Genomic DNA, 24,637 nt, shown 5'->3' with positions numbered 1-24,637 from the left:
TACCATGAGGCACTATAAGTGTCCCAAGAGAAGGGTTAATTAGGTACTTTGGGAATTTATTGAAGATGAAAGCTTGTAGAAAGGAAATGACTTGAGATGGGCTTCTGAAGGATGGATAACACAATTATGGAAGTGTCATTTCAGTAGGAATTTACAGAGGAAGGAAATTATAGGGGTGTATTTATGGAACAGCAAATAGTTTGGTTTGACTAGAATTTTTTTTCCCAAGGTCACATAGCTAGTAAGTGCTTGAATTGGAATTGGAATCCCTGGCTGTCTGACTCCAGAGTCTACAGTAATAACTATCATGTTAAACTGCTGCATCCTTACCAAGAAATTTTTCTAGTCCTGAGGCCCAAGTAGTGGTGTATTATTTGATGAGGTTAAGAGTAGGGGAAATATTTACAATGTAACAAGTTTCCTAAGGGATTACTGGAAAGCGATGAGAGGGTAGTCAGCAGAGGGAGGATGGGTTAGAGCCAAAGAAGTGTTAAGAAGAGTGGAGTTCACTTTTGGGGTGGTGATCAGGGCAGGTTGACAGGAATGTGATACATTGATGGAATTCGTCAGTCTAAAGGTTCTAAGTAGAGCTGCTTTGCTATTCTTTAAATGAGGCATTTACATTATACTGAGAACTTTCTCCTGTCATATCATTAAAAATGTTACTTCTGTTAGCGTTTAGTGAATTTTGGTGATATTTAAGATTAGTTTTGTATTATTAATATTATAAAATTATTTAGTGTTATAAAATGCTGGATTGCTATTGCAACTCCTGTCTTTAGATAGAATTGCATAGCTATATTTTCAAGAATGCATTGTTCATACATGAAAAGATAAAAAGACATAAATTTAGAAAAAAGATTATGAAAAAAAAATTTCATGAGCTTCATTGTGTTCAGTTGTTTCCACTTGTATGATGCTGGCCTGTGCCCCCTTCTGAGTAGGGGTGAGTTTGATATTATTGACTAGCCATTGTTATCTATAAATGGGGGAAATGCACTTGTAGTTTAGGAATTAACACATGGACTGCCACATTAGAAAAAAATTTTTCCTTGGGGCCATGAAAATAGAATAAAAACTTCAAAAACAAAACAATCCTTTCTAATTTAGTGAAAATTTTGTTATTTTTTTATTGTTTCCTTGCATGAGTTGTATGCAATTGTCAATATTAATTGTAACAATACGAACATCAGCAAGATGAGTGAGTTACACATGCTTCACGAGGCCCTGGAGTCAAAATTAGCATGAGTTAAATACAACTCACATGACAGTTAATGTGTTAAATAACTTGTTATTTAAAAGTCAAATGTTAAGATAAGAATTATTACTTAATAAGTACAATTGGGAAGTGAGAACCAACCTTTAAAACTTAGAGTTTATGCTCAGATTTAATTCTACAAACATTTTATGTACAGTTACTATGTAGGAAATGAAGATTACAAACAACAGTCCCTGCCTTGGAATTTATAGTCTGAGAGGTAGGAGAAGAAATTTGTACAAAGGAGATAGAATGATAGTTACCTAAGAAAGTATAAAATGCTGTGGGATCTTCAAGTCTGTTTTTTAAATCATTGTGTGTGTATGTGCTGTAGGTTTTTAGAAAAAGTTTCATGAAGAGTGGCATGTGAATTGGATTTTAAAGAATTGGCTTTCTTTTCAGCAGATTGAGGATAGAGGGAAGGGTTTGATGGGTTAACGTGAGAGTAGACACAGGTTTAGAAAATGGCCAGTAGTCTAAATTGGCAATGATGTGGGGAGTGAGGGGATTAATTAGAGATGATGCCAAGCCTGACATGCTAAGAAGTTTGGATTGTATTTTGTGGGTGGTTAACAGTACTTGGAAGTATTTTAATAGAACTGATATCATCTAATTTGTCTTTTAGGAGGGTTATTCTAGGTGGTTAGTGTAATGGTAGGTTGGAGAATGAGCTCTGGGGTCCTCAGTCCTGGGACACCTTCTACTTCTGTCACTCCGGGTAATTGGGTAATCTGACCAATCCTGAAATTACTCATCTGCAAAATGGGGATAATGCTGATACCTACCTTACAGAGCCGCTGTGAGGAATAAATGAGATTATGCAGTAGAGTACCTACTGCATGTCTTAACACAGAATAAGTGCTCAGAACAAATGTTAGCTATAAAAGAATGTCATTTTGGAAAAGGACAAAGTCTAGAGGTAGAAAGACCATATAAGATTTAGGAAAGTCTGTACTATTTAATAAACTATATAATATGTTATGGCTTTTAAAAATTATTGTAAAGATAACACTTCATTACACCACCAAGAATTTTAATTGTGTTCAGTCTGTTTAAAATATGTTCTATGAAAATGCAATTGGTTATTTTATTTCTTTTGAGATGGGGTCTTGCTATGTTATTCAGGATGGCCTTGAGGCCTTGGGCTTAAGAGATCTGCCCACCTCAGCCTCCCGAGTAGCTGGGATCACAGGAGCATGCCACCATGCTGGCTCGCAGTTGGTTATTTTAAATCTCATCAGTGTGTGTATTACTCATACATGTAAGAGTAGCCTCACATTTATGAGGGTACCTGTTAGTGATGTTTACAGATATGTGGTGGTGGTGGAGGCTGCAAAGACTAGTAAATCCAGTGGCCCATGAAATCACTGATTGGAGAATGACCGTGGGCAGATTTTTCACTCAGTACGACCTCAGTGTGTAATTTTTTTCTCTTACTGGGTCATGACAAGCGAGAAAAGGGTGAAGAAAGGGAACAGAATGACAAAACACTATTTACGTGGGTTAGTTGTTAGGAATTATTCCTCAGAGGGTACAAGAGTTAGAAGGAAGAATCTTAATTTAACAGAATGGTGCTCTGTGTCCTCAAAGTTTGCAGGAACTATAAATAAATTCCGTGATGTTTGGCCTCTAATATGGGAGGAAATTCAGGGTAAATGAACTTTACTGAAGCTTAGGGGAAAATTTCGGGTTAGTCAGAGCTGTAATTGAGAAGATTGAAAATTACCTTGAGTCATCAAAAATCGTAGGGTCTGTGGTGACTTTTTCTCTGGTCCACATCCATTGCATCACCAAACTCCCTTCCCCCTAGTGTCATAATGTGTCTTCAATTGAGCCACTTGTCACCACCTGCATCACTACCATCCTGGTCTAAATCACCCTCATCTCTTTGACTAGACCAGTGCAGCAGCCCTAAACTGGTCTCTTTGTTTGATTTTTGCCCTGCTTTGTTCTGCTGTTTATAAAGCAGACAGATTAGTCCTTCCTAGTCTGAGAAGAGTCATGTTCCTCTTTTGCAAAAACCTCTCAGTAGCTCCCTGTTTCAGGGGTTCTTAGGACAGCTTGGAAAGCCCTGTGAGGTCTGGACCATTTTCTGGAGCCTTTTCTCCCACCCGCTCCACCCACCCTCAATGCTCTGTTGCACCACACTGGCCACAAGCCGGCCTTTGCCCCATGGCCTCTGCACCTGTGCTTCCATCTGCCTAGATCCACATAATTCACCCGGTTCACATGTCACCTCCTCACAGAGGACTTCTCTGATCACTCCTTCTAAAGCAGCCGTCTTGGGCATTCTTTATTCCCTTTAATGTGCTTGAAGCACTTACCACTACCCAACAAGTAATCCTTTAAAAACATCTGTCTTCCCATCTAGAATGTAAACTCCAAGAGAACAGAGATTTTGTTTTCTGAAGTATTCCCACTAGTTAGGATATAATAAATGGCCAGTAAATATTTGTTTAGTGGATGAATGACTTATAAACAAAGGGAGATTTATATTTCTTTAAATCTGAGATTTACTGTTCATGCCAACATTTATTTTCTGTGCAGGCAAAATGAAATATGAATATGAAATATTAAGAAAAGGAACCACTAGGGAACTACAGGATTATGGTTTGGAATCTTTTGCATAAGATAGTATGTGGTGACAATAGAGAATATATTCTTTAGAAGTTTGTTTCTTGCTGTGAATTATCTTTCTTATGACATCTATGATAAACTTGAGGCCTGACAAAAATTATTTGAATCTTACAAATTCTTTTAGTAATTGACTGATTTTGTAGCCCTTGGTTAAAAGTATGTTCTTAAGATTGTATGTTTCTTTTGAAAATTACAATTTATAAGCCTTATAGTATCTATTAGAAGTTTTCAATCTTAAAGCAAATTTTGGCTGTAGACCAAGTTTTGACAGATGTTCAGAATCTCAGTTCCAAATATCATAGAAGTATATTGAACTTCAATAACTATGTAAAAAACAAATGTAGCAAATAGCAGAATGATTTTTGTGATCATTTGGAAACTGAGCATGCCTTGGCAAATAAAACAAGGGTCTTGGATTTGGTCAACCTAAATTTGAATTCTGGCTCCCTTTCTTACTAGTATTGTGATTTTTGACAAGTTACTTAGCCTTTCTTGAGTCTGTTTTCCTAATGAGTAAAATAGGAATAATATTACCCGGTGACTTTACAGCGTTAATGGATGAATCGAATATGAAGATGTAAGTCATATAGTTGGTAGATAATAACTGTGTGCATGGACTGCTGAGTCAATATAGTTTTGTATTTTGATAGTTGTGACAAATTAGTTTTCCAAAGAGATTTAAACAATATTTAGCTTACATTTTAAAATTCATTGAATCATCATGAAATCTAATTATTTCTTAATAAGTACTTTATGTAGGGAGTCAATTATTTTTATCATTCTTTTAATTTTATTTTGGGAAATTAAACTGTAGAAAATTCATTTAAACCTAAATTTGTGTTTTTCATTTTAAAATTAGATATAAAATAGTATTAGAACTTGATATGAGAAAGTGATAACATTTCTGCCTTTAAAGATTAAAAAATTTTTAATTTGTATATTTTTGAAATTCTGTAACTGCATTTTAAAAGCATACTGTGGCTGGGTGAGGTGGCTGATACTTGTAATCCTAGCACTTTGGGAGGCTGAGTCGGGAGGATTCCTTGAGGCCAGGAGTTTGAGACCAGCCTGGGCAACATAGTGAGACCCTGTCTCTTAAAAAAAACAAAAACCCAAAAAGCCATACTATGGATGTGCTTGGTTATCTGATTGATGTTAGTGTGAGCCAAGTGCACAATATAGTTCAGTAAAATCAAATTGCACGTTATGGGTTTTGAATTGCAGATATCAACTTCATTAGATAATCTTTTTATGCTTTTACAAGCCATTTATCATTAACATTTTGTGGTGTAATTTTACTCCTTGGATGCTTTTATAGTCTTACATCTGTCAGGTGAGATAACTGGCTTCATTCTATGAAATATGGATTTTAATGAACCAAGGGCAACAATAAGAAAAACATTTTCTCCTGAGTCCACTGAATATGAATTAAGAGGTCAGTAAGATACACATAGTAGCCTTATAAAAACAATGCTGCAATATGATATATTTTAAAATTCCAGGTCTTTGCAATTTATTTGATGTATCACTTAATGGTAGTATTCTGGTCGTTACCTATAAAAAGTGCTGTACTTAGAAACTTCCTTTGACTCTTTCTTGATATCTTACTTCTGTCTCCCTCCGCTCTAGCTGTGTAGAGATATGTAAAAAAAAAAAAAAAAAATTAGAAGAGTCAGTGGCTGAGAGAATGGAGTAGAAATTTAGAAAATAAGTTAAGGGGCAGTTAACCTGAAAGTTTCCTTAGAATAAACTCAAATGTCCTATGTAGGAATTTTGCAAATTGTCATTAGGATTTGTGCAAATGTAAATGCAAGCACTAGGTCTTTCTGATAGTTTGCTCTTTCAAATGCTATACACAGGAGTATACTGTTGGAGGCTACTGCAACAGAAACACCATTTGAGATACAGTATTGGTATGAAAATATTGGTACCAAAATATAGTAGCAGGTAAATCAGTCTAGCTGGTAGCAACTAGTGTTTGTTTATAGGAAGTCATTGGATAAAAAGTGACCAAAACATGTAACGGTTGCAATTGCAGACCTCTTGCAGAATGTGTGCTTCATCTGTGTGTACTGTGTGAAAATGGTTTATTCTTTTGATTTCTGTAGATACAAATATAAAGGAGGTTGGTCACTGGTGCTATTTTTAAGGCATTAAGAATAGGCACCTTGGCTGAGGGAGGTGGCGCATGCTTATAATCCTAGCAGTTTGGGAGGCTGAGTCGGGAGGATTGCTTGAGGCCAGGAGTTCAAGATCAGCCTGAGCAAGAGCAAGACCCTGTCTCTACAAAAAATAAAAGAATTAGCCAGGCATTGTGATGTGCACCTGTAATCCCAGCTACTTAGGAGGCTGAGACAGGTAGATTCCTTGAGCCCAGGAATTCAGTGCTGCAGTGAGCTATGGCCATGCCACTGTACTCCAGCCTGAGTGATACAGCAAGACCAAAAAGAGGAATAGAGACCTTGTAAGTAGAATCCTATTTTCTTATTTGTATACATTATCCCTAAACTAGAAAACAAACAAACAAACAAAATAGCTGATAATAGGTTAGCCAAGTTACAAACTGTCTTCTGAGATATACCTATTGTCAGATGTGAGTTACATGTTGACTGCCGTGTGAGTTGTATTTAACTCATGCTAGTTTTGAGCCCAGTGCCTTGTGAAGCATATGTAACTCACACGTCTCTTCACCCTGGGAGCTGCGTTAACTATTTTTCAAGTTGCATATAACTCTCGCATAGAAAACAATTAAAAAAAACCAAAATTTTCACTAAATTAGAGAGGATTGTTTTGTTTTTGAACTTTTTATTCTTTTTTATAATAAAACACTGTGGCCCCAAGGAAAAATGTTTTTTTCTAGTGTGGCAGTCAATGTGTTTAAATAGCTCTAAATTTCTTTGGAATTTCATATTTCTCTTAAAAATCCTTACAACTTTTACATACACAATAATGTATTCAATCTCATGTAAATATGAGTGTTTAAAATTAACTCCCCCACAAGGTATTCTATTTTAGTTTTTTTTATTTCTTGGTACACTTGCCAAGTACATCCATTTTGAGTAGTAATATGCAAATGGTCAGGTTTAGTTTAATTACCCTGTTTAAAATTTAACAGTTTCAAATGCCCTACACCCAGAACCACAACCATCATTTCACTTTTGAACACATGCTTTTGTAGTATGTGGTTTGGTGTACAAAGAAATTACAGGTAAGTCTAGAGATAAATAATTACCTAACACTAAGGAAAAAAAAAACTCCGCAGTTTATATCAAAATGAAAGTAAGGCTGATTTTTTTTTTTCTGGCTAAAAAGATGAACTGTTTTACTAGTTATTTAAAAGATGGGCATGAAATGATACTGGTTGTTTGTACAGTTTTGATAATGATAGATATAAATACTTTTCAATCTGAAATAAATCAGATTTATATATAGGTAAGAAGTAATAGCATCTAAAATGTGAAACAGTTGTTAACTCAGTTGATGAAACCTAATTTAAAATTGTTAGGAAGCTTCAAATAAGATATGTAAGAACCACTTAAACTTTTGTACTCCCATAATATGCTGAAATAAAAAAAAAAAAAGGTATGTAAGAACCACTGAATAGTACATTCTTTCTCTGCTGACAGTATTTTTGTCATCCAGATTGTGAGTGTGCAAAATTAAGATAAGTATAGCTACCTTTTAGTAGTTTCTCTTTGAAAAAAATACCACATTAAAAATCAATACTCTTCATAATACATGTTTCTGTTATAGTTTTCTTTTATTGTTTTAAAATTTAAAATTATTTTTGAATAGTTAATACATTCACCTAACCAGAATTCAAAAGAAATTGCAGGATACACTCCTGTGTATCCCTTCCCTGTCAGTACAAAGAATGACTTCATCATTTTTGTTTTGTTTTTTGAAACAGAGTGTCACTCTGTTGCCCGGGCTAGAGTGCCATGGCATCAGCCTAGCTCACAGCAACCTCAAACTCCTGGGCTCAAGCAATCCTTCTCCCTCAGCCTCCCGAGTAGCTGGGACTACAGGCATGCGCCACCATGCCCGGCTAATTTTTCTATATATATTTTTAGCTGTCCATATGACTTCTTTCTAGTTTTAGTAGAGACAGGGTCTTGCTCTTGCTCAGGCTGGTCTCAAACTCCTGAGCTCAAACGATCTGCCCGCCTCAGCCTCCCAGAGTGCTAGGATTACAGGCATGAGCCACCACGTCCGGCCTGACTTCATCATTTTTTTAAAGGACTGCCTGGTATTCTCTTGAATGGGGATAGTCCAGTTTTGTTTTTTTTTTTTAACTAGTGCTGCTTGTGAGACTTTTTATGTTGTTGCATTATAGCCTTGACTCCATGGACTATTTTAGTTTTGAAAATCATTTGTTTCTTTCAGGCAGAAATACTGGAGAGTTATGAAAAGAAAGAAGAAGGATGTTGGGAGCTGGGTGAGGAAGGGTGGTCTTCAGCCAGGTTTTGACTGTTAGAGGTAAAGAGTTCATTTAAGGAGAAGTCTATTTAAAATTAGTTCTTAAACTGCTGTCATATGTGTGTGCACATAAGGTGGTAGCATTCTATACAAAGTGCTTTCCAAACTTGAGCAGTCCTGGGTAGCATTCAGGCAGCTGCTGGGAGAACTTTGCGTCAGAGAGCCAGAGATCTGGGTTTGTATTTCATTTGAACTGGCAATATGGGCATACCTAAAAAAAACTCTGAGCTGACCATACTTTTTTTTACTTTGCTCTCTTTATATGGCTTTTGTAATCTTAAAAAAAAAGTTACAGCTAACTGTAAATACTTCAGGTAGTAGTAGTTGATTGTTCTTGTTTTTTTTTTTTTCCTTTAAAAGACAGGGTGTTACTCCGTTGCCCTGGCTGGAGTGCAGTAGTGCAACCATAGCTTACTGCAATCTTGAGCTCCTGAGCTCAAGTGATCCCACCTCAGTCTTCAGAGTAGCTGGGAACTACAGGTGCATGCCACAATGCCTGGCTTATTTTTTTATTTTTTATAGAGACAGAGTCTCATGCTATGTTGCCCAGGCTGGTCTGGAACTTCTGGCTTCAGGCAGTCCTTCTACCTCAGCCTCCCAAAGGGCTAGGATTACAGGTGTGAGCCACCACCCTGCCCCAGATTAGTTTTGTAAATCATATCATGATGTATGAAGTCAAAAGTTGATGATTTCCTGTGGCTAGAGAATCTGTACTCCAATAATACCACTTATTCCTGGGTTTCTTTTTTATGTTGCTACCGACCAGGGACAGAATTTGGTTTTCTCTTATTTGAAGACCAAGTTCAATTGTGTTGTGTTCTTACACACCTATGATTGTATCCATGCTGGTTTGTGTTTACCAGTTCCTGAATTCCAGGAACTCAAACTCAACTTTTGCTACAGATGATTAAAGTTTTAGAATAGGTTGTACATACTTATACATACGACATCTACAGTAGGGGCTCAGGCAGGAGTGTGGGGAGGAACACAGCAAATGTGGGATGAAACTCTGAGGCAGGTAAAGCCCATGGCAGGTGCTATGTTAGGTAGCTAGCTGAAGTGGTAGGAGAATGTTTGGGAAGATAAGATGGCAAATGACTATAAACTTGGTGGCTTCAAGCTACAGAAATTTATTGTCTTAAAGTTCTAGGGGGCAGAACTCTGAAATCAAGATGTGAGCAGGGCCACGCACGTGAAAGCACAAGGGTTCTTTGCTTATTCCAATTTCTGGTAGCTCCAGGTGTTCCTTGGCTTTTGGCTGCCTAACTCCAATCACTGCCTGTCTTCACATGGCCTTCTCTTTTGTGTCCATGTCTTCTCTTCTGTCTCTTCATTGGATTTAGACTCCACCTGAAATCCAGGATGATTTTCATCTCAAGATCCTGGACTTACATCTGCAAATTTGTTCTTTTTATCCTTTTCCAAATAAAGTAAGATTTACAGGGTCCGAGTATTAGGACATGGACATATGCTTTTGGAGGCTACCATTCAAAAGCTTGAAGTCCTACTTAAAAACCTAAAAAACGAAAGGAATGGTGAGTAGGGATTCAAAGATAGGAACGACTACTTGTGGTTTTGTTTTTCGTTCTTAGAACCTAGCTATCCTTACAGAGACTCCCCTTTAAATAAATAGTTTATATGCCGAATAGTTTTCCCCACCCCACCCTGGAGGGATGGTTTTGTTTGTCTAAAAGTTGCTAGATTAATTCAGTTATCAGATTAAAAATAAGTAAATGCTTTTCTTTTTGAATAACTTGTAAGGAGATCTTTGGGAAGAGTTTCCTAGAAAGCAATATTTTTTTGCCATTCTTTCTGCAGATATTTCAGTTATGTTTATATTAATATATTTTTAACTTTATAAAATGTTTCAGAATACACAGACTAGTACAGAGAATAGGATCACAGTACTCATGTGCCCATCACTGAAACTTAATAGAATTTTACGTTTTGTCATAGTTTACTTAGGAGATACACACACACACACACACACACACATACACACAATTTATTTATTTTCTTTTTTTGAGACAGGGTGTTGCTTTGTTATCTGGGCTAGAGTATGGTAGTGTCATCATAGCTTACTACAACCTCAAACTCCTGGGCTCACGTGACTCTCCTGCCTCAGCCTCCCAAGTAGCTGAGACAATAGGTGCACACCAGCATTCCTGGCCAGTTTTTCTGTTTGTTATAGAGATGGGGTCTTGCTCTGTTGCTCAGACTGGCCTTGAACTCCTGGCCTCAAGTAATCCTCCCACCTCAGCCTCCCAAAGTGCTAAGGTTACATTTGTGAGCCACCATGCCCAGCTAACAGGATATATATTTTTATATACACAGTAGACGATTCATTTTACACATATTATATATTTTTATAGTTTTAAAATATGTGGCTCAATGCCGCTACATTTTGGCTTAGTTATTCATATATTTATAATATGTATTATTGGTATTATCAGCAAGATTTTCTTTCAAACTCATATTTAACTGTGGGTATTTTGAAGTGGGATAGTTTACAATTCTGAAATCAACTAGGTAACATTCAAAATTCTTAAAATCTTATTTAAAAACTTTAATGTTAGATAACTTGTCAGTAATCTTTTTTTTTTTTTGATTTTTTTTGTCTTTTTTTTTTCCAATTTTTTTTTTTTAATTTCAGCTTATTATAGGGGTACAAAAGTTCAGGTTATATATTGTCCTGCCCATCCCCCTGAGTCAGAACTTCAAGCAAGTCCATTCCCCAGACAGTGTGCATTGCACTCATCATGTAGTTATACCCCCATCCCCTCCCCCCACCCCCCACCTCAGTCCGATACCCCATTGGTGTTATTCCCAAATGTGTACTTAGGTGATGATCAGGGAAACCAATTTGCTGGTGAGTACATGTGGTGCTTGTTTTTCCATTCTTGGAATACTTCACTTAATAGAATGGGTTCCAGCTCTCTCCAGGAGAACAAGTAATCTCTCTCTTGAGCTAGCTTTTTTGTTTTGTTTTTAAAAATTTTGGAATATTCCAAACAGAAAAGTACAAAGAGGAACATAAACCAACATGCCAGCTCCATTAATTCCTTATATTTTACCTTTTTTGCTTCAGGTATTTTTTAAAAAAAAATTAAAACATTACATATATAGTTGACCTCCTGATATTATTTTTCTTTCTTCTTACTTAGAAGTAACCATTATCCTGAATTTGGTACTTATCATGCTCATTCATGATACACTCTCTATTAATCAAGTACATAGGTCTATCCATAAAAAATACATAGCATTGTATAGTATGTATTAAAACTGTGTATTATATAGTATTAGACTATATATTGTATATTATTTTGTAGTATTAAAAACTGTAAATTATATAGTACATATTAGAACTTTATGTAAAAAGTATATTTATCACTGGACAGCTTTTTTCTCATTGTTAATATTCTTCCATATAGTTAATACATAAAGATACAGTTCATTTTAACTATTATATATATTTTCATTGCATGAATATTCTACAATTGTTCTTCTGTTGCCACGAAGATATCTAGATCGTTACAAATGTTTTTTGCTGTTGTAGATTGTGCTGCATTGAATGTTTTTTTACATATTTCCTTGTACATATGTGCATGACTTCTCTAGGGTATCCTAAAAATGAGTTGCTGGGTTGAAGGGTATGAGCAGTTTCAGCTTTAGTAGATTTGGACAGAGTAATTTCTTAAAGAGGTTTTACCAATTTGTACTCAAACCAATTGTGTATTATGATTTTTATCCTTGTGTATCCACTTCTAAGAGTTGGTTAGTTCAAAAATATTTTCATTATAGAAATTTTCAACTGTATAGAAAAGTAAAGATAGAATATAATGAACTGCCATGTTCCCCTCACCTAGTGTCTAAAGTCTTTAATTATGACCAGTTTTGTTTTATCCAAAGCCACTCCCACCACCCAGGATTATTTTGAAGGAAATCTCTGACATTTTATCTGTAACTATGTCAATACATATATCTAAAAGGTAAGGGTGCTTTTTTAAAGTAACATTGATGTTTATTTAGCATAGTATCTATTGAGGTATAACTTACATATAGTAAAATGCATGTCTTAAGTGTACAGTTTGAAAAAATTTGACAAAGGTATATATTTGAGTAATCCATACTCCAGTCAAGATATAGAACCGTTCCATCACTACAACTGGAAGAGATCTGTGCAAGTCTGGCCCCTGTGGAAGACAGGGAGGAAGGTTGGGTAAGAAAACCATCACCCTGTGGTGCAGTTGTCAAAGTTTTGGCAAAGCTGATTGGTAGCCCTTGAGTTAAAGTCACCTATCAGAGGAGCCACATGCTTCCCAGCAGCAGGGTTACCCATGGCACTCAGTCATTGGCTAGGAGCAGCTCATGAGAAGTGTGATAGGCAGAATCATAAAGATGGTCCTCCTGATTCCTGTGCCCAGGTATTCATTCAAACACTATTCTAGGTATTGCTGTGAAAGGATTTTGCAGATGTAATTAAAGTCCCAAATCAATTGACCTAAAGATATGAAGGTTATCTGGGTGGACCCAATTTAATTACATGGGCCCTTTAAAAAAGAATTTTTTCAGGCTGATGGCAGAAGGGGAAGTCAGAAAGAGTGGAAGCATGAGAAGGGTTGAGCACACATTGCTGGTTTTGAGGTAGGAAGGAGACATATGATGAGGAATGCCAGTGTCCTCTGGAAGTTGAGAGTAGCCCATCTGACAGCCAGCAGGGACCTCTGTCCTACAACTGCAAAGAACTGAATTTGGCCAACAACCTGAATAAACTTGGAAGCAGATTTTCCTTGGAGCTTTCAGATGAGAGCTAGTCCTGGCTGATACCTTGATGATGGTCTTGTGAGATCACTTACTGATATCATTAGGGATCTCATCAAGCTGTCAAGCCCATATTGTCAGATACAAGTTTTCCAAAAATCTTACTTTTACTTGAAAGTTCAAGTGTTGTCATTTTCAACAAATGCTGACAGTTGTTTTCCTTGAAATGACAAACTTACTTCATTCATTTTTAAGGAAATAATCTGCCAGATATAATCATTTGAGTAACCCTGATTTGTTTGCCATTCTTTCAAATTAAAATGATATTCCATGAAAAATGGGGCTAGTTCGTCTTGTACTTCAGTCACTCAGGTGCTTTTCTTCGAGAGAGCCCTCTGTTTGTATGCTGACACCTTGTGTAAAGTGCTTTATGCATACTTCCTGTTTCATCGCAGAGTGTCTGCTTAACAGACATACAGAATATCTGCACCTGTGCAGACCTCACCCATGAGTTTGTGGTTCTCAAACTCTCTGGGACTGAGAATTAATGTGAGGGAAGTTTATTAGGATAATGTTGGTATCAACACCTGTTGAAGGGAAGAAAAAGGAAGGAAAAGAAATAGGTAGAGGGAGAAGTTGGATGTGATGCAGCCTTAAGAAAGACTGTAGCAGCTGGGCGTGGTGGCTCACACCTGTAATCCTAGCACTCTGGGAGGCCGAGGCAGGAGGATAGCTGGAGGTAAGGAGTTCCAGACCAGCCTGAGCAACAGTGAGACTCCGTCTCTACTAAAAATAGAAAGAAATTACCCGGGCAACTAAAAATAGAAAAAAAAAAAAAATTAGCTGGGCATGGTAGCGCACACCTGTAGTCTCAGCTCCTTGGGAGGCTGATGCAGGAGGATCGATTGAGCCCAGGAGTTTGAGGTTGCTGTGAGCTAGGCTAATGCCACAGCACTCTAGGCCAGGCAACAGAGGGAGACTCTGTCTCAAAAAAAAAAAAAAAAAAGGAGAGAGACTGTAACTGACACTGTAGGAAATTCTGAAATGAGATGGCTCCTCACAGTTTTTTCTAGTTGGAATGACTGGGTCAAACCTACAGTATCCCTTCATTAGATGTACTGCTTCTGTAGTCATTCTCTAATCTTTTCAAGTAGTTGTTCTGTGTATAGTTGATAGTTTTTAAAGTGTTGTAGATGTAGAACCTGTTGGAGAAGTACAAGCTACTCCACCATGACTGGAACCAGGACTTTTCCTAGGTTTTTGAAATTTTAAAGTTATATATTATTATAATCAGTTTGCAGGTCGCACATCACACTTGTATTTGACAATGTGAAGATAATTCAGGTATTTTGCACTTTGAATTACTTGCTTGTTAGTGTATTTGAACAGACAAGTGCTTTGCACTGAAGTTTCACCTGTAATCAGAAAACATAATTATTAGTCATAGGTTAAATGGCTGTCAAAAACAGAACAGAATTTCTCAATATAAAACAATAACAATAAGAACAAACAGTATATATTTACAGAAGAACCATAAAATATTTATGTGCCATGTAACTATGAAAAATTACTTTCATTTTGTATTAGCATATTAAATTTTATACTCTTATTTGATAGATTTTTTACATTTTACAAGTTAGCTGATCATTGAATTGATTCAACACATGGTATTTGATACAGTTTCTGTTGAAATCATGTAGCCCAAAGGTATTTTAATCTTATTTTCAAAAAGTTTTACTCTCAGGCACATACTTATTGTGAAATATTTCTCATGAGAAATAATAAAAGTATGAAATAATAAAAGTATATTCTAGCTTAATTTGATGTCACTAAGTTAGCTTGGAGAAGACAAAAATACCTAAACTGAAATGTTTGCTCTCCTGCTGTATTTTAACAAAAATGTTGTACAAAATGATTTGTAACCAAATTTTTAAAAAGTAAATAGAACAAACCAGTGAATATATTATGGAATACAGTGGCATCATTATATGTTTTTGCTTGCGCTCTCACTGTAAACTCAAATGACAGAGATTAGGGAGAGAGAAGATGAGCGCTCCCTTTATCCAGGTCCAAAAACAACTACTTTTTTCAGTAGCATCTGAAACATTTCCTCAAAGATGTGGATTGTGTATTTAGGAAAAATTAAGTAATTTCTTTTCAAGTATATTTTATTAAATAACCTGGGTTGGCTAAGCAGTATAATGTTAAACTTTAGGTTCATTTTCTCACCCTCTATGTTACAGTAATTATTTCTTTTACAGGAGTGCCACCCAATGTTCCAATTCTTCAGTAGCAGCTGGATGCAGTTTTTCATTTAGCATCTTAAAAATATTTTTGTGGCTTGGTATCTGGCCACATTAATGTTACGCATATGTATTTCTTCATATTCAGACTGTTTTAGCAAAGTTGATAGAAATTAAAATAAGTAACCCAAATTTTTAAAAAATTGACTGATTTTAAAAGATTATACATATGGTTCTTTTCCTGTATTCCCAAATCTTGCCGATAGCTTCTCCACTATACTACTACCTTTTTTGTTACTGCTATTTCTGCAGACCTCCAACCCTAAATTTGCAGTTAATGCAGCAGTGGGGTTGCTTTATGATGGTGTTTGTGGATAGATTTTAATCATTATATAATGTAAAAACAATATTATTAATAATTAGCTCTTTGGTAATTGAGTGATAATAGAGCTGATAGTATAAAGTTTAAGTAGAAAAAAACTGTCTTTTAAGGTTCACTGCTTAAATAACTGTAAATGTAATTTAATGAAAATTATTTAATACAAATTAACATTTTGTATTTTGTTTTGGCAAATATTCATTTACATGTGACTGATGCCTTCATTATAAATAATTTGTATCTGTTCATTTATACAGATTATCTTTGGTTCTTTTTTAGTACATACTTTTTCTAAGTATATGAAGTTAGTAAGTTAATGAAGACTAAGTTTTTCAGTAATGCCCAAGTTAAACCAAAAGAACAGTATAATTAAAAACCTATCTTTGACAAAAGTAAATTAAATTAATATAATTGCATTGTTTTTCTTTTGAGACAGGGTCTCGTTCTGTCACCCAGGCTTGAATGCAGTGGTGTTAATCATAGCTCACTGTAACCTCAAACTCTGGGGCTCAAGTGATCTTTCTGCTTCAGCCTCCTGAGTAGCTGTGACAGGTGTGTACCACCATCCCCACCTAATTTTTAAAATTTTTTGTAGAGACAGAGTCTTGCTGTGTTGTCCAGGCTACTCGCAAACTTTTGGCCTCAAGTGATCCTCCCACCCTGGCTTCCCAAATTGCTGGAATTATAGGCATGATCCACCATACTTGGCCCATATTTTTAAAAATGTACTTTAGATTTTTGTAAATCCCAAAACTGGTCCAGGCAGTACAACATTATGTTAATATAAAAAACATGGCGCTTAAATTTTGACCTCTCTATTTCCTGTTTCTTTGGTAAATGATGTAACAACTCATAACTTTACTTTTGTGTGAATTGGGCATAGCCAAATATACTTTCATAGGTGGCTGTGACTATTAAATAAAATTACATATATTACTTAACAGAGTTTATTTTCAATATTAGCTAAAGTTTTGTCAATTTTGTTATCTTTTTAAAGGACTAACTTTTGGTTTTGTTGATTTTTTTTCTTATGTTTTTCTGTTCTCCATTTCTGCTCTGGTATCTTAACTATTTCTGTCTGCTTGCTTTGGGTTTAGTTCTTTTTTAGGGTGGAAACTCAGGTTATTGGTTTGAAATTGTTCTGCTTTTTAAAATGTAGAGTTTATAGCTATAAATTTCCTCTAAGCACTGCTTTTGTTACATTCCATTAGTTATGGGTGGCTGTGTTTTCATTTGTCTCAATGTATTTTCTAACTTTTTCTGAATTCTGTTTTACCTGTTATTTAGGAGTGTTTAATTTCCACTTGTATATTTTTCAATTCTCCTATTGTTATTTATTTCTAATTTTATTATATTATGTTTAGAGAGCATAAGTTACGTGATTTTAATCCATTTAAATTTATCAAGACTTGTTTTATGGCCTAACATATGTTCTGTCCTGGAGAATGTTCCGTGTGCAATTGAGAAGAATGTATATTCTGTTGTTGTTGGGTGAAATATCCAATAGGTGTTTGTTAGGTAAGGTTGATTTATAATGTTGTTCCTGTCTTCTATTCCTTATTGATCTTTTAATTGTTTTATCCATTATTGACAGTGAGATATTGAAATCTCTATTAATTGTTGCATTGTCTCAGTTCTGTCTGTTTTGCTTCATGAGACTGTCGTTATGTGTATGGATGTTTGTAATTGTCTTATTGGAAGATTGACCTTTTTCTCATTGTAAAATGTTGTTTGTATCTAGTAACAATTTTTTTCTTAAAGTCTTATTGTATTAGATAGTATAGCCTTTTCAACTCTCTTTCTGGTACTGTTTGCATGGAATATCTTTTCTATCCTTTCACTTTCGACCCATCTGTATCTTTATAAAGTGTGTTTCTTGTAGAAAACATACAATTGGATCATATTTTTTTAAAAAAACCATTCTGCCAATAGAATGTTTAATTAGAGTATTTATACATGTACATTTAACATAATAACTGATAAGACAGGATTTACTTCTGCCATTTTGGTATGTTTTCTTTGTATCTTATGTCTTTTTGTTTCTCTGTTCTTCCGTTATGGCATTCTTTTAGGTATTTTCTAGTGCAGCATCTTAATTTCCTTGTCTTGTATTTTACTATATTTTTTGAGTTGTTTTATGAGTGGTTGTCCTGGGGAATATAATTAACAATTAGCATTTTAGTTTATAACAGTCTATTTTGGATTAATACAAATTTAATTTCAATAGTTTACAAAAACTTTTTTTCTACATAGCTGTTTTTCGTCCCCCTTATGCTGCTATTTTATACAAATTACTCTTTATATATTCTGTGCCCATCCACACAGATTTATAATTTGCTTTATGCAGTTGTCTTTTAAATTAGATAGAAGAAAAACAGAAAAATAAAATGTAAACAAAAATACAATTATATTGTCTTTCATACTTACCTATATAGTTAGCTTTACTGGCACTCTTTATTTCTTCTTCTGCATTGTCATTACAGTTAAATGTTCTTTCGTTTTAGCCTGAAGGACTCCCTTTAGTATTTCTTGTGGATTAAGTTTGCTAAATACAAATTCTTTTAGTTTCTGTTTATCTGGGAATGTCTTTTTTTTTTTTTTTTTTGAGACAGAGTCTCACTTTGTTGCCTGGGCTAGAGTGAGTGCCGTGGCGTCAGCCTAGCTCACAGCAACCTCAAACTCCTGGGCTCAAGTTATCCTCCTGCCTCAGCCTCCCGAGTAGCTGGGACTACAGGCATGCGCCACCGTGCCTGGCTAATTTTTTCTCTATATATTTTTAGTTGTCCAGATAATTTTTATTTCTGTTTTTATTAGAGACAGGGTCTCGCTCTCGCTCAGGCTGGTCTCAAACTCCTGACCTTGAGCGATCCACCCACCTCGGCCTCCCAGAGTGCTAGGATTACAGGCGTGAGCCACCGCTCCCGGCCTGGGAATGTCTTAATTCTTCATTTTTGGAGCATGGCTTTGGTGGTTGTAGACATCTTGGTTAACAGTCTTTTTCTTTCAGCACTTTGAATATGTCATTCTGTTGCCTTCTGATCTTCATGGTTTCTGATCAGAAATCAGCTGGTTTTTTTTTGTTGTTTTTGTTTTTGTTTTGAGACAGAGTCTCACTCTTGCCCAGGCTAGAGTGCCGTGGCGTCAGCCTAGCTCACAGCAACCTCAAACTCTTGGGCTTAAGCAATCCTTCTGCCTCAACCTCCCGAGTAGCTGGGACTACAGATATGTGCCACCATGCCCGGCTAATTTTTTTCTATATATATTTTTAGTTGGCCAGATAATTTCTTTCTATTTTTAGTAGAGATGGGTTCTTGCTCTTGCTCAGGCTGATCTCAAACTCCTGACCTCAAGCGATCCTCCCACCCTGGCCTCCCGGAGTGCTAGGATTACAGGCGTGAGCCACCATGCCTGGCCAGAAATCAGCTGTTAATCTTACAGAAGCTCACTTGTATGTGATGTGTTGCATCTTTCTTGCTTCTTTGTCTTTGGACAGTTTGATTATAATATGTCTGGGTGCGTCATACAGAATGGGGAAAAGTTGAAAGCATTCCCAGTAAGAACTGGAACAAGACAAGGGTGCCCACTGTCACCACTTCTATTCAATATAGTGCTGGAAGTCCTAGTCAGAGATGTCAGGCAAGAGAAAGAAATAAAGGGTATCCAAAGTGGGAAAGAGGAGGTTAAAGTATCTTTTTTTTTCTGAGACAGTCTTGCTCTGTTGCCTGGGCTAGAATGCTGTGGCGGCAGCCTAGCTCACAGCAACCTCAAACTCAAATGCCTGAGCTCAAGTGATCCTCCCGCCTCAGCCTCCTGAGTAGCTGAGACTACAGGCGTGTGCTACCACACCTGGCTAATTTTTTTTTTTCTATTTTTAGTCACCCAGGTAATTTATTTTTAGTAGAGACAGGGTCTTGCTGTTGCTCAGGCTGGTCTGGAACTCCTTACCTCAAGCGATCCTCCTGCCTCGGCCTCCTAGAGTGCTAGGATTATAGGCACGAGCCACCATGCCTCGCCTAAAGTATTGCTTTTTGCTGACAATATGATCTTATATCCAGAAAGCCCCAAAGACTTCACTGAGAGACCCCTGGAATTGATAAATAAATTCAGCAAAGTCTAAGTTTACAAAATCAATAAATAAATTCAGCAAAGTCTCAGGTTACAAAATCAATGTTTACAAATCAAGTAGCATTCCTATACACCAAGAACAGTCAAGCTGAGAGTCAAATCAAAGACTCAATACCATTCACAATAGCCACAAAGAAAATAAAATACTTAAGAATATATTTGACCAAGGAGATGAACAAAATCTCTACAAAGAGAACTATGAAACACTGAGGAAAGAAATCGCAGATGGCACAAATGGAAAAACATATCATGCTCATAGATCAGTAGAATCAACTTTTTTTTTTGAGACAGAGTGTCGCTTTGTTGCCCGGGCTAGAGTGAGTGGCTGTGGTGTCAGCCTAGCTCACAGCAACCTCAAATTCCTGGGCTTAAGCGATCCTACTGCCTCAGCCTCCTGAGTAGCTGGGACTACAGGCATGCGCCACCATGCCCGGCTAATTTTTTCTATGTATATTTTAGTTGGCCGGATAATGTCTTTCTATTTTTAGTAGAGACGAGGTCTCACTCTTGCTCAGGCTGGTCTCGAACTCCTGACCTCGAGCCATCCACCTGCCTTGGCCTCCCAGAGTGCTAGGATTACAGGCGTGAGCCACCGCGCCTGGCCAGAATCAACATTTTTAAAATGTCCATACTACCCAAAGTGATTCACAGATTCAATGCAATCGCCATCAAAATACGAACATCACATTTCAGAGATCTAGAAAAAATAATTCTACACTTTGTTTGGAACCAGAATAGCACCTGAATAGCCAAAGCAATCTTAAGCAAAAAGAATAAATCTGTTTCTTTGGTTTAAAAAAAAAAAAAGAGGAAAAAAAGAACAAATCTGGAGGCATCACATTACCAGATTTCAAACTGTACTACAAGGTCAAAGTAACCAAAACAGCATGATATTGGTGCAAAAATAGAGACATAGACCAATGGAACAGAACAGAGAACCCAGACATAAAACCTTCCACATACAGCCAACTCATCTTTGACAAAGCGGACAACAATATACACTGGGAAAAAGAAGCCCTATTTGATAAATGGTGCTGGGAGAATTGGATAGCCCAATGCAAAAGAATGAAATAGGATCTATATCTCTCACCACTCAAAAAAAAATTAATTCAAGATGGATAAAAGACTTAGATGTAAGGCATTTAGCTGTAAGAATTCTAGAAGAAAATGCGAGAAAAACTCTTCTAGATACCAGCCCAGGCAAAGAATTTATGAAGAAGACCCCAATGACAATCACAGCAGTGACAAAAGTAAATAAATGGGACTTGGTTAAATTAAAAAGCTTTCTGCACAACTAAAGAAATAATCAACAAAGCAAATAGACAACCTACAGAATGGGAGAAAATATTTGCAAGCTATATATCTGATAAAGGGCTAATAACCAGAATATACAAAGAACTCAAGTAAATCAGCAAGAAAAAAACAACCCCATTAACAAGTGGGCAAAAGACATGAACAGAAGCTTTTCAAAAGGAGATAGAAAATGTTCAATAAACACTTGAAAAAATGCTCAAGGTCACCAATCATCAGGGAAAATGTAAATTAAAACCACAATGAGGTATCACCTTACCCCAGTTAAAATGCCTTTTATTAAAAAGTTCAAAAACAATAGATGCTGGTGTGGATGCAGAGTGAAAGGAACACTTACACACTTTTGGTGGGACTGCAAATTAGTACAATGTCTATGGAAAACAGTATAGAAATTCTTCAAGGAGCTAAAAGTAGACCTACCATTTGATCCATTTTGATCACTACTGGGTATTTACTTAAAGGGAAAGAAGTCATTTTATCAAACAGACACCTGTCCTGGAATGTTTATTGCAACCCAAATCACAATTGCAAAGATGTGGAATCAACCCAAGTGCCCATCAATTCATGAGTGGATGAACAAAATGTGTTATGTGTATGCTATGGAATACTACTCAGCCATGAAGAAGGATGAGTTAATGCCTTTTGCAACAATTTGGATAGAACTGGAGACCATTATCCTCAGTGAAGTATCTGAGGAATGGAAAAACAAACACATACTTGCTGTTAAATTGGAACTAACCAGTGAGCGAGCACACATGTGCACAGAGAGAAGTAAAACTCAGTGGAAATGAAGCAGGGGGAAGAGGGAGGAGGAGATGGGCGAAAACCTTCCTAATGGGTACAATGAACATTATCTGGGTGATGGGGACACTTATAACCCTGACTCAAGCATAAGAAAAGCTATCCATGTAACCAGAAACATTTGTACCCCCATAATATTTTGACATAAAGTAATATGTGTAGGTGTGGATCTTTTTGAGTTTATCTTACTTGGAGTTTGTTGAGCTTCTTGGATGTGTAGCTTAATTCTTTTTGTCATATATGTAAAATTTTTGGCCATTATTTCTTCAAATATTCTTTCTGGTCCTTTCCTTTTAATACCCTCGAATGTATACTGATGTGCTTGATGGTGTCCCACTGTTCTTTAGGCTCTGTTCATTTTCCTTTATTTTTCTTTTTTCTGGTCTGCAGACTAGAAAATCTCATTTGACCTATCTTTCCATTTGCTGAATCTTCTGCTTTCTCAGATTTGTTGTTGAGACCTCCTAGTGAATTTTTTATTTTGGTGATTGTACTTTCCAATCCTGAATTTCTGTTTGGTTCTTGTCTCTTTATCTCTATTTGGTGAGGCATCATTCTCACACTTTATTTAGTGTTTTAGGGTTGGTTTCCTTTAGTTCTTTGAACATATTTAAATTAGGGACAGTTTCTACCAATTATTTTTCTCCTATGTATAGGCCATACTTTGTTGTTTCTTTGCATGTCTTATATTTTTGTTGTTGGAAACCAGACATTTTATGTAATATAATATGGTGGCAACTCTGGAAATCAGATTCTGCCCCAGGTTCTTCATTGTTCTTGTTTGTTGTTGCTCTTTATTTGTTCAGTGCTTTTTCAGTGATTTTTCTATAAAGTCTGTAATCTTTGTGGCCACAGGAGTCTCTGCTCGAATAGCTTAGTGGTCAGCTAATGATTGTACAGAGATTTCCTTAAACTCCTGGAACCAGTCAGTTTCCCAGTTTTTGCTGAGAGGCTCTTTGTGTGTGTTGGTACATTCCTTTAATAGTTATCCAGACAGTTGACAATTCTGCTTAACCTTCACTTCTTGTACAGAGCCTCCAAGTCAGCCTTCTCAGATCTTTCCTGAGCATATACAAAGTCTTGAGCATGCACACAGCCCTTTGCATGTGAAGAGCCTTTTAGATTTTCTGGAATATGTCTAAACTTTTGGAAGCCCCTATGGGCATGTCATTCCTCAGTTCATTCTTTTAAGATCTTCCCTTAGTCTATTATTTGTCCGACTGCTATCCACCATCTGTCTCAGGCAGCTACAGAGTTAGACAATTGCCTCTAAGTATTTTTGACAAATTCCCCATGGGGAAAAGATTTTTTTGTTCCAGCCAAGCTCTGAGTCAGGTCAAATAAAGATAGCCCTACAAGTAGGGTGTTCTAGGGAACCCCACCAGATAGGTTAATATAGTAATACTTCTCTGGGAATGAGGCTTTGAAGGAGCTTCAGATCCTCTGGTGGTTGCCAGGATGCTGGTTTTCAGTGGGATTATGGGTTTTTGGTTTTCAAGGCTACTGTGGAGCTGCAAAGCAGGGAGGGAATAGGGCAAGTTTAAAATGCCGCTCAACTTGCTGTTCATACTGAGATTCATTTGTTTTTCTTGGAAAAAGTGCTTTATAGATTGCTTCAAGCTTTTAATTAATTTCCCGGATTTTGAGAAAGTGAAGGAGAGAATTTTCAGAGGTACTCACTCTGCTGTTTTTGCTGATAAAACTCTTATGGCTGGTATTTAAACTTCAATAAATGCGGGTCCCAGGTCCCTTTTTTCACTATCATTGGTTTGAATTACTAAGATTTTAGTACATAACCATTCTGTTGCCGAGTTTTTACAATCTGAATTCAGGGCCTACAGCCTTATAGAATTTGAATCTCTTGCCATATTTTCTAATTTAATTCTGAGAATTATGCTATGAGGGCAGAGTGTGGATGACATAGTGCATAGAAAACTGGCACTAACATCTGTTGTCTGTACCACTTTTCTGTCTAAATGCAAAACCTCAGTGGACAACAGTGCAGTTGAATCAGCTGTTTCTTGGTTTGTATTTCATTACTTCACCGTCCTCATGAAGCCTATCAACTCTTTAGTACTCAAGATGAAAGCCAGCAAATGAGTTGGCATCTTTTTATTTCTACCCTGAAATTTCTGTTATTGTTCCTTTAACTTCGAGATAGTGCCAAAATGTGATTTGGTTTAAGTGATATATATGGGCAGATGCCCAGCTAATTCATTCTTTGCCTGAAACTTTGTTTCTGGAAAGCATGATAGACCACATTCATCTTAATTGCTTAATGTTCTTTGGGAAATCCTGGCATATAGAAACCCGTTTGGCTGTCTTTGACAGGAGAGTTGAATTTACTCTGTGTTTTGTTGTGGATCAGCTGTCTTTCACTTCTTCAGCTATTTTTAAAAAATGAATGTTTGATATTTAAATTGGTGTGTAAACCAAATCTTTATTTTAGATTTTTAAAAAGGTGAATAAAAAGTCAATAAAAACTACGATACCAGTTTTCATGTACCTGCTGGTAAAACTTGGCCAAGGCACATTATATGATGTTCCTTCTTTGAGGATTCTGTAACGCTTAGGCTCACTTGTCATAAAAAGGTCAATAAAAAGTAAGCAGGTATCTTTTCTACGTTTCCTGCTAGATTGTGC

Source organism: Lemur catta, chromosome 7, assembly GCF_020740605.2.
Source record: "Lemur catta isolate mLemCat1 chromosome 7, mLemCat1.pri, whole genome shotgun sequence".
Taxonomy (NCBI): domain Eukaryota; kingdom Metazoa; phylum Chordata; class Mammalia; order Primates; family Lemuridae; genus Lemur; species Lemur catta.
This window is presented reverse-complemented; position numbering follows the sequence as displayed.